Source organism: Populus euphratica, unplaced genomic scaffold (assembly GCF_000495115.2).
Source record: "Populus euphratica unplaced genomic scaffold, PopEup_1.0 scaffold15.1, whole genome shotgun sequence".
In the NCBI taxonomy this organism is placed as follows: Eukaryota; Viridiplantae; Streptophyta; class Magnoliopsida; order Malpighiales; family Salicaceae; genus Populus; species Populus euphratica.
Genome location: NW_011499874.1, coordinates 418,227 through 428,983, shown reverse-complemented (window position 1 = coordinate 428,983; position 10,757 = coordinate 418,227). Strand labels below are relative to the sequence as shown.

Genomic DNA, 10,757 nt, shown 5'->3' with positions numbered 1-10,757 from the left:
TCATTAAGACCATCTCTTCTATCTAATAGAAAATTTCAGCAATAATTTTGTTATTATTGTTGTCTTGTGTATTTTTTGTCATGAAATTTTCACAGTATTTTATTTTTTTTTAATTTTTTTTCATGAAACATTTGTTGGATATTAACTATAGTTGAATGATGAATAATTTTAACAAGGATAATACCATATGTATTGAAAGTCATCTTATATCCTAATTCATGTTAAGCCAAGTTGTTGGCATCTATATTGTTTCCTCTAATAAAAAAAAAACATAAAATCTTTTAATAAAATATATATATAGAGCTAGAGTTGAATGTTCATATTTGAAAGTTGTTCAATAATGAAGTATTACCTCATTTTTTCAAGAAACAAATATAAAAAAAAACATTAATTGATGCCCAAATGTAGTATTTTCATAAATAGAAAAAAATATTTCTTTATTTTTTCATGACAAAACTTGAATAAATTTTTTTATTAAAAACATGCTTCTCTACCAGTTTTCCATCTTAATATTTTTTTGGACAAAATTAACCTTTCAATTTTTATTTAATTATAATTATATCACGTCTATAGATTATCGCTTTTTTTTTTTTTTATTACAGCCATTGTTCTCCTTTTTTTGTTCTACACCCACCATTTGTCATAAAAAACACTCAGTAATAATGACTCCACCACCAAACTTTTAGCAACACAAATAAATTTTCTTGAGAAAATAGATAATACTAAAAAAAAAGTAGAATCTATTACGGAATGGGTTGCTAAGCATAAACTTAACACTATTTGTAAGTAATTTTCTTGTGACACTTGCTCAGTTAAATTAAATTGATTATATTTTTAATTACGAAAGGGTTGTGAGGCATAATCTTTTATAAACACTTGCTTAGTTATAGCTACAAGGTTTATAGTTTTAAACATACTAAATACAGGGCAAAACTTTCTATAATTTCTTTCAGGTTTGGACTATTTTAACTAAATCAACAACATAACCTTTGATTTTATCCTGTATAAATGTTTATAAAAATAATTTTCCATCTCTTTCAACTGTTAATCAATTTGGGTGATAGTATGGAGAATAAGCAAAAAATTATTTTAGTTAATGATAAACCGAATAAACTTAGTTTGACACAAAGGTTGGCTAAATCATGGCTATATTGATCAATATAATGAACTTGGTAATGTGTTCATTGATTCATTATCTTTCCTAGAAAATTACTTGAAATCTACAATTTATATTCCTTTAGGATTCACGTGTAGTCTATCTTAAAAAAAATTCTTTTTAATTTTTTTTTAGTGTTATGTTTTAATTATATTAAAATTGTTTCTTGTTTTCTTCTAATAGTGTGATAAGGGTTTATAATTTGATGTCGAGTTTTAATAAAAGAGGTCCTTTTAAATTTCTTTTAATGTTTTATATTGCATTAGATTAGAGTTCTTTTCTTTTGATCATTTTCTTGATTTTGTGATGTCATAACCCAATTTTTGGTTATTCTTTAAAAAATCAATTTTTTTTCAAAACAAAAACTAAAAAATAAAATAATAGCAGGCAACGTGGAGAAAACATATTGGGAAATCAAGCTGCAATTTAGAGGAAATTCAAGGCCTAATTGTACCTCATTGTGCTTAAAAATGAAAAAAAAATACAAATTCAAGGTCAAATTAAATGATTATTTGACAAATTTGTATAAAAATTAAGTCCATGGACATAATTAAATTTTTAATGGGCCAATTTGATTTAATCATGGGCCAAATTAAATTTTAATTATGTTCAAGAATTAATTTGGGTCCAATTAAAGGATTTAATTAAGTGTAAGGACTTAATTATACTTTAAACTGGGTCAAATTAATTTTATTTGGGGCTTAATTGGTGAAACATTAAGTTTGAGAGCCTAATTTGAGCTTAATTGAGAAGATTGGAATTTTAAAAGATCAAATTTAACTTTTACCATGTTAATTGATTGAAATTAGAGGCTAAATTGTAAGAAAATTGAATTTTTTAGGTCAATTAGGAGCTAAATTGAAAAAATTCGCATCCAAGAACCAATCTATAAAAGACGCCAAAATTAAGGGGCTTCATTGACAAAAAACGACGGTGAAATTAAAAAAATTGGAAATTTAATGGTCAATTAGGGGTTTAATTGACAAAATCTAATATCAAGGACCATATTGTAAACTACGCGTAACTTCAAGGTCCAATTGAAGTTCTTCAAAGGCCTAATTGCATTAAATCAAAAATTTAGGAGGACTGAATTGAAAATCATTAAAAATCCCTAATTAATCCAAAATGATGCTATTTTGAAAAAAAAAAAACCGGACGACGCGTCTTGCAACACTGTTCTCTGTCTTCCCTACTTTTGCTTGAAAATACTGCCCGAGTGGCTACTTTTCAGATGCATTTAATGCTTCATTGCTCCGTAAAATCTAAAAAAAAAATGCACAAGAATGATCTCGTGTAGTTGCTTTGCAATGCCGACTGAACAATTCAGTCTGAATGGTGATGAGATAGCGTTGGCGCCGGTCTAAAATAGCCAACTCAGGTAGCCTTTTTTGCAAATTGAACAACTCATGAGGCACAAATTGAGCCAACGGATAGGATGCTTCCTAACAGAATCAAGGGCTGAGTTTTTTTCCCTGTGTAGATGAAATTACCCTCTTCCACCGGCTATAAATAGAGGCAAAGTTAATTGCATGAGGGAGGAGAAAATTGGGTCCAAAAATTAAAAAAAAATCAGCCTCCTTCGCAGTTTTTTTTTTTCTGTAGCAAGTCTCTGTCTCTACACTCTCTCTCCTCCGTGTTCTCAGTGAATCCAAGCCACGCTGCCACCAAAGCAAGTCTCTGTCTCTACACTCTCTCTCCACCGTGTTCTCAGCGAATCCAAGCCACGCTGCCACCAACTCGTTTTCCACCCTCTCCACCACACTTATCCCTCCCCATCGAAAGCTCCTTCTTTTTCCTCCATGACGGCAGCAGCCAATCAACACCACCATTTTCGTGTTCTTCCTTCTCCAGTATTGGCAGCAGCAGCACCGACTCCTCCACAAACACCTCCACCAGCTCCAGGGAGCCTACCTAGGCCACCTCCAACCTCACCCCAGGCTAGTGACATCAACTTCTTCTCCTCCGCAAGGTTGCCTCCCGCTTTGCTCCGCCATCAGCAACTGTGAAGTTGCATGCAAAACGTGAACTTACTGTTCACGTTCTGCAATTAATATATAATATAATATTATATATATATTTAAAAAAAAACAAAAAAAATTCAATTTTTTTTTGAAAATCCTTTAAATTTTTTTGTAATTTTCTTAAATATTTTTCTATTAATTTTGCATAATATCGGATTGTATATTTACACTGTAAAATACAAATCCGGTATTAAAATACTCGGTTTTCTCTAAAATATTCCAAAATATTTCAAAATTTTCAAAAAAAATCTCAAATTTTTTTTAAATCAATTTCCATTTTTAAAAATTATTTTCATGCATACAACTAAATCCTAAAAAATTTTCCAAGCATGTTTTCATTAAAAATTACACATTTTTCATGTTTTGAAAACCCAAAAATGGATATCATAAACAATTTATAATCATCCATTAAGGTTTGAATAAAATATCAAAAATATTTTTTTAATTTTTTCTTAAGATCAGATGTAGACTTTAATATTTGTGGGTGTAAAATTACACGATAAAGTGTACCCTTAGGTATTAAAGATACAAAGTATAAATAAATGTAATGCTAAAATTTAGAATGGTTAGGATGTAACCTAATAAGGGAGAGACTCTCTCATGAAGAGAAATCTGCCTTAAACCTTATATAAGACCAATAAATAGAAACCCAACCTAAAAAACAATCAAATAACAATGCAGCTTACCTTAAGTAGAGTGCACTGGGGGTGATGCGTCTTCCTCTTGCACAACCAGTCCCTTACTCAGACTCTCGCAGACCATAGGTTTCTAGTGACCACAATACTATGTGGTGACTTCTAAGAATTAATCATAATTTTTCCAACACTCAACACCCCATAACAAGAGGCACGACAGAAAGCCTCCGCCGTTGCCATACAATGTTGTCCCCATGACATGTGAAATGGGTTGTCTTTACTTAATTGTTTTGCGATGAAAGGTGTTTATGACTTAGTATTTTTGCAGAGGTTATTGCCTATAATTAGTGGAAACCAAATATAAAACCCAATATCAAGATTATTCATGATAGGCAAAGTTTCTTGCAAAAAGATGTTCAGTTATTGTAAAAGCTTATTATTCTCGTGACATTATCTAAATATCCAATAAATCATGTCCCTCTTAATGGCTTTTTTTTTAACCCATTTCGCTAGTATTTTCTTATAACAATCAACATTATTAATGGGAGTATAAATACTTGATTCTTACTAACATCTTCCTTGTATTCCATTACATTATTTCCAAAAGCAAGTTTATACACTATTGCACAATTATAACTGCAACATACATAGTTTTAAATATATTAAATGCAAGACATAATTTTCTATAGCCTCTCTTAGGTTTTGACTATTTTAGCTTAATCAATAACATGGCCTTTAATTTGATCCTATATAAGTGCTTATAAAAATACTCTTCCATCTTTTTCAACTATTATTTAAGTTGGGTAATATTATGGAGAATTAACAGAAAATTATTTTGGTTAATGATAAACATATCAACCTTACTTTGACATAAAGGTTGGATATATCATGACTATATTGATTAGTGAACTTGGTGATGTGTTCCCTCAATAATTTGTTATCTTTTCTAGAAAATTACTTGAAATCTACAATCTTTATTCCTTTAAAGTTTACATGTAGTCTATCAACTTATTGGAAGTATGGATAATTGTAAACAAGTCTTATTATCTATCCTACCTTTAACTCCATTTCTTTTAAGTTTTAGGTTAGTTTAGCTCTGTTTATCCCTCCTCTTTATTGTTAATCAACATTAGGGATTTGTTGCTGTGCAAGAGAATTGAGATTTCTCTTGTTATAACATAACCTTTGAGGCACAAGTTTAAACAATAACAAGTTATGGTATGGAATAAAAGTACTATGAATCCAAGTAATTAACTTATAATTATTTATATATTTAGGGAGTGGTTAGCGTGGTAATTACTATCATGCCAAGGTTAGGATGTATTTGTTATTTTGTTTGATATGCTTGGAAATACCTTTATGTGTTAGGTATACTCATTCTAAACACTCATATTAGAATGCTTATTATTACTAAATTCTCTAGGATATGCCTCCTCAAGTGTATAGATCCATACATTATTATGCATATTCTGACAAAGCTTGTTCTGCATCTTATTTAACTAATCAAATATAACTTATATAGTTTGATTGACCATTATGATATTGTTTGTAGTAGGTCGTGTTTGTTGTTTTCTCCATCTTTATACTGAGAACTCTTATATTAATATTTGAGATATTTACAAGCTAATAATAAAAAGTCCTTTCAGTAGCAACTATAGTTGATTGACTAGGATTTATTATAGTTACTCATGAACATCGTATAACGCCATCTAATCCATAAACATGGTATATATATGGCTCTATAAGGGGTATTAATGCGCTAATATATCCGTTTATAGTTGGTGGTGATGAATCCATTGAAATCAATGGAAATGTAAGAGGCTACATGAAGATATTACAAATGTATCTAGATTTAGTTTTTTGTTGTGATAGTGAGTTAGACAATGAAGATCTATCTTTAGGTGCATATATAAAATTGGTTAGTTCATTGGAAAATAAGAGAAAAGACAGGTTATCAAGCTTTTTATGATTAATAAATTGGTTTGTCTCTATTGCATGTACTAACTATTTGTCTAGTACAATAGTAACAAGTTTACTTATGTGTTTTTAGACATGTTTTAATGACTTCTAGAATAAATATTGAATCAAAAGAAATTGTGGATGTTATATAAAGAACAACGGTGTAAAAAAAAGGGGTTTTAAAAAGAAAGATTATAATAATCTAAATATAACAGAAAACAATAAATAAAAATAAAATCAAAGAAAGCAACAAAACCATCTTGGGGAAAATATTGATAAAATTATAGAAGTGAATATAAAAGATTGATCACCATTTATAATAGTATCTAGTCCTATTCATATTGTTATAGGAGTTTGAATCCTAGTTATATAGGTAATCATGATCCTATATGAATATTGATAAAAATATTTATTAATTCATAATATAAACCAAACTCCTTTTTTATTGATACACATGAATCCAAGTTAATTTAAAATTTTTAATTAGTTCTTATGTTGAAGAATACCACTTTGAATAGAAATTATATCTTCTAGTTATTTATACTTGTTCAAACACTATTGTCATCAATTATAACTTTTAGTTGTTTGATCGACAATTTTTTCATGCCTACTATTTAATTAGAATTCTTTCATCGCGACTGATTTCATTCTACTCGATAAATTTTAACTCCTTTCCTCTATTTTTTTTTTTTTATTTATGTGGGGTGTCCGGGCCAGCTTGCGCACCATAACTAATCCCCACGGCTCACTGAATACCCTGCAAACCCAATAGATATGTAAGGCACCGTGAGGGTGACAGGCGTGCACCAAATCTATTTTGTTGTAAATAATCCTTGTTGGAAGACACATGAACGCTTATTTTTGATGTAAACACAATGCTCCAAGTCATATCTAGAAAAAAAGTGGATTTAGATTTGACATGAATCATACCAACCACCGATCAAGATTGTAACCCAATCCAATAAACTAAAGAAACAGACAAGATTTTGATTGCGAAGTGTTAGATCACTTGCCCAGTAAACACAAACAAATCATTAAATCATCAGTTCTAGCTATCGTAACATTTAGAGACCTTGCCAAGCTTCTACTACATGGCTGCTCGCTGCCTCAGCAGCTTAAAAAATCAACCCTGATAAAATATCGTCAACAAGCAAGGAAAACAAAGAGAAAGAAGCAGGAAAGTCGAAAGACTTCCCTGGTCGGCAGCATTCTTTTAGAACCAAACAAATCTAAACCAACAGCAGCAGCACTTTGAGCAATTAACTTCTTAACACAAAGCAATACTTGCAACTCAACCGTAGATCATCTTCCCAATCAGTGCAAGAAAAAGAAATCTAAAATTTTGAAAATATACTTTCCATTTAGCAAACAAAAATTAACACAAAGCAGCTTCGCCATGCGAAGGACCCAGTAAAGAAAACTGCAAAAAGATTCTAACTTCCATTTCCTCTCACTTCTCCTTTCCTTTTCATCATTGACCCACCAATCCAAAACTGATATTAAAGCAACCCAATCGATTTAAAGACATAGATATATGGTAGAGAGTCAAAAGAAAAGAAAACCAACCTCTGTTCATGAGGAACCAAGGGACACCAAAGACGAGTGATGATGGCCATGCCAGCTATGACATGCTTTGTGTCCCCACTATGCAAGTGCGATTTACTCTTGACTTGAATCCTTCGCTGTTGGCTTTTTTTTTTTTTTTGCCTCGCTTCCCATTTTCTTCACTTGCTAAAACAAAAGGACAAGCTTCCTCTGCTAAACACCATGCCAAGCTTCTAATTTCTCTGCATTTTATCAACAAGAAGAAAGTGGGTACGTGTAAAATCATTACGGATACTTGACAAGATTTTTTATTTCAAGGAGAAATAAGTTTTAATTATCATAAAAGAAGAAATTGAACGAGAACCATGTAGGAAACGAGCGTACTAGATACTTCCTCTTTCCTTCTCCACCCCTATTTGGTCTACCAGGTATCCTGGAGCTAAGCCTTCTTTTTCCCGCGAACTGCGCTGTACAATCTTCTGTCATGCGCCTTATGCCGAGTTCACCTCGTGTCCAATCATAGTTACAAGGCCACATTAAAAAGAGTACATGGGCGGGAGGTCTCTATCTCTCACAAGGACAGGTGGCAAATCACTAAAGATAAGACCACCACTAGACAACCGACAACAAAAGAAAGCACAAACATAAGTAGCCACTTGTTTGTAGCAGCCATCCATAGCTTTACCATGTCAGATCCCCAAAACCTACCTTCTTCTTCTGCTTCTTCTTCATCTAATAAAAACCCCACCGAAATTAAACCCGGCAACGGCAATTACGCGGGTCAAAAGGTCCATTTCCCGAACCCACCTGAGACAACAAATCCGGACCCTGCAACACTGAGGGAACAATGGAGGTTTGCTATTAGGCAGTACAGCAAATGGTATTCTCACGCTTGGGGCACTGCTATTCTGGCTGGTGTTTCGTTTTTCGCGCTTGGCTGGATCATCAAGGGATCCAATCCTTTACCCTCTTCAAGGACTGATGATTCCTCTTCTTCGCCTTCTAATGATGCTAAAGAAAAAGCAACCCGATAATTGGTGAGTTTTAATTTATTTTTAATATATTCATGTTTTATGGTTTGACTTTTGATCTGGGTTCCAAGATTTTTTTGGTGTTGGTGATGAATGCATCTTTAATGAATTTTGATTAATTCTAGGGAAATCAAGAATAATTAAGTAATCAATAGCTTCGAGGTATAGAAATGGAATGATCAATTTTGTGCTTAATCAAGGTTCGATCGAACATTCTGATGAAATAATGTCTCTCATTGCTCAACAATTATATAGAGCAACAGCTGATTGCTTCAGAGAGTTATCTTATAGGCTTGAATCATGGATGTGACCTGGTTTATAGGGTGGTGTTGAAAGCTGCTCTGTGAACTTTGATCAAGTTGATGGAGTTTGGTGAGGGGGTCAACTCCTGCCAAATAACTAATGACACTGTGTTCTATAGGCGTAATGCTATCATATATAGACTTCTTACTTGTGTCTCTGTAACCTTTGGACTCAAATATGGCTTCAGTGGCGGGTTGTGAAGCTTCCTATCCCATTTTTTTGATTCTACAAGAGTTTTGTATTCCATGTGAACTGCGATTTGGTTTTTCCTTGAAGACTATATTATGTTCCATTTTGAATTATCGTTATGGAATCTTCTTTTCAAAGGTGGAATCATCATGTTGTTGGTCTTATACATTGGATAGTTGTTTAAAAACAATGAAGCACCACCATGGAGCAACAATTGTGCTACCTGCTAAATATTTTTTATGCTATTATGTGTAGTGGTAGTTCTTCATTCATAGAATTATATTCTTCCCATTGGTTTACATGGTACCGGGACTGTAATTGCTTCAGTCATCTATCATTCATTCCTTCGTTATGTTTACTCTGAGATCTGGGTTTTACCCAAAGCTGTGACAGGATAAAATTTATTCAAGTTATCTTGGGGTTCCTTCTCTTCACTCAATGGGTTACTGATTCATGATTGAACCATGTTTTGCAGATGCAATAGAATAATGGGGGATCAGCCTCTGTTTTGGAAGGTTTTTACAACCGAGGTTCTTACTGGTTTTTATGTACAGTTCGTACAAGTTTTGTGACTTACCTTTTGTGTTCAGGTATCAGCCATTGTATCGGCAGGTACTTACAACCAAGGTTCTTACTGGTTTTTATGTACAGTTACAAGTTTTGTGACTTACTTTGTGTTCAAGTAATAACGGGATTTGTAAGCTAACCATGTGGATGTCGCTGGGCTCTTAATTTGGATACTCGCCTGCATTTTCTCTAATCCGTACAATTGACTCTGAATCCCCTTATTGAATGTTTGATCAAGGAGGGGGAGAGAGAGGATCGAAGTTGAAAGTGTTCTCTCGGCTTGATTTGTTATTTTGTTTTTTATTTGCAAGGAAATTAAATGGAGCAATGTTCAGAGGATTATTGTGTTATGCTAGTTTTAAGTGCCTGATATAACTACATTCAATTTAATTATTTCATATACTAATATTTACAGAACAAAATCGACAGCTTGGAATGTATCGAAGTCTCGCATATTGTGTAGAATGCAGATACATGTGATGCATCGAGTAGAGTCTCGAAACATGAAATTTCGGCTTTGGGCTTTATTATTTCGTGCTCCGTCCAAGCCAGTCTCCACTCGTTTAAGACCCAGACAACCAAACTTAGAATTCATAATTTAACTGATTAAGAGAACAGCAAATAAGCGACTGTTTGGTTTTGAAGATCCAAAATGGGCTAACCATTCATCTCTCGTTCTTGAGACATGGTAACATTTAACAGTTGAATATTTTTTGTCAACGTAGCATATTGTCAAATGGTCAGCTAAACCTGTATGCTATGAACAGGGAATGGAATCCCAAAGACGATAATCTGTAGACCGGGTCTTCAATATTATTCTGAGAAAATCTTGAAACATTTCAAAACTTAACAATGCTCAAGATGAGCAACATCCAGCCTTTTTCTCAGCCGAGACATCATCTCTGCTGCCAACATTAATTGTCTGTCCTTTGGGCAAATATGTTCCGTCACATCCAACGTCAAGAGCCTTCCTGCTTACAACACGGTAAATCTGGGTCAGCACCTCTGTGAAAGCATTTTCAACATTCATTTGATTCGAGGGCAGAAGTCTCCATGAAAAATGTGTTCTCTCTTTTAGGAAAACCCTTTGCATCTTCAGAGGCAACTGCTCGGAGGTGACGCTGGTCTGCTTTGTTTCCTACGAGCATGATCGCATTGTTGGCATCAGCGTGATCCCGAAGCTCCTTCAACCATCGGTATCTTTCGACCACAAAAAAAAAAAAAAAAAAAAAAAGAGATAAATTTGAAGTGTCCCGGTAACTTTCGACCACAATAAATAAATAAATAAATAAAAGAGATAAATTTGAAGTGTCTTTTTGATTTCTAGCATAGTAAAAAAAAAATGATAAAA

The 10,757-nt window shown here is 32.9% G+C and overlaps 3 long non-coding RNA genes across 3 annotated transcripts; 1 reads left to right on the top strand and 2 right to left on the bottom strand.

Annotated features, from left to right (window-relative positions):
- Positions 1-6,738: 6,738 nt before the first annotated feature.
- LOC105127962 (uncharacterized) lies at positions 6,739-7,774 on the bottom strand. Its single transcript, XR_842743.1, has 2 exons — positions 7,701-7,774; positions 6,739-7,558 (listed from the first exon to the last, which is right to left on the bottom strand). It is a non-coding gene; the product is annotated as an uncharacterized LOC105127962 (long non-coding RNA).
- LOC105127964 (uncharacterized) lies at positions 7,726-9,673 on the top strand. The gene is made up of 2 exons (XR_842745.1): positions 7,726-8,353; positions 9,315-9,673. It is a non-coding gene; the product is annotated as an uncharacterized LOC105127964 (long non-coding RNA).
- LOC105127963 (uncharacterized) lies at positions 8,410-9,307 on the bottom strand. Its single transcript, XR_842744.1, has 2 exons — positions 9,049-9,307; positions 8,410-8,999 (listed from the first exon to the last, which is right to left on the bottom strand). It is a non-coding gene; the product is annotated as an uncharacterized LOC105127963 (long non-coding RNA).
- Positions 9,674-10,757: the final 1,084 nt, after the last annotated feature.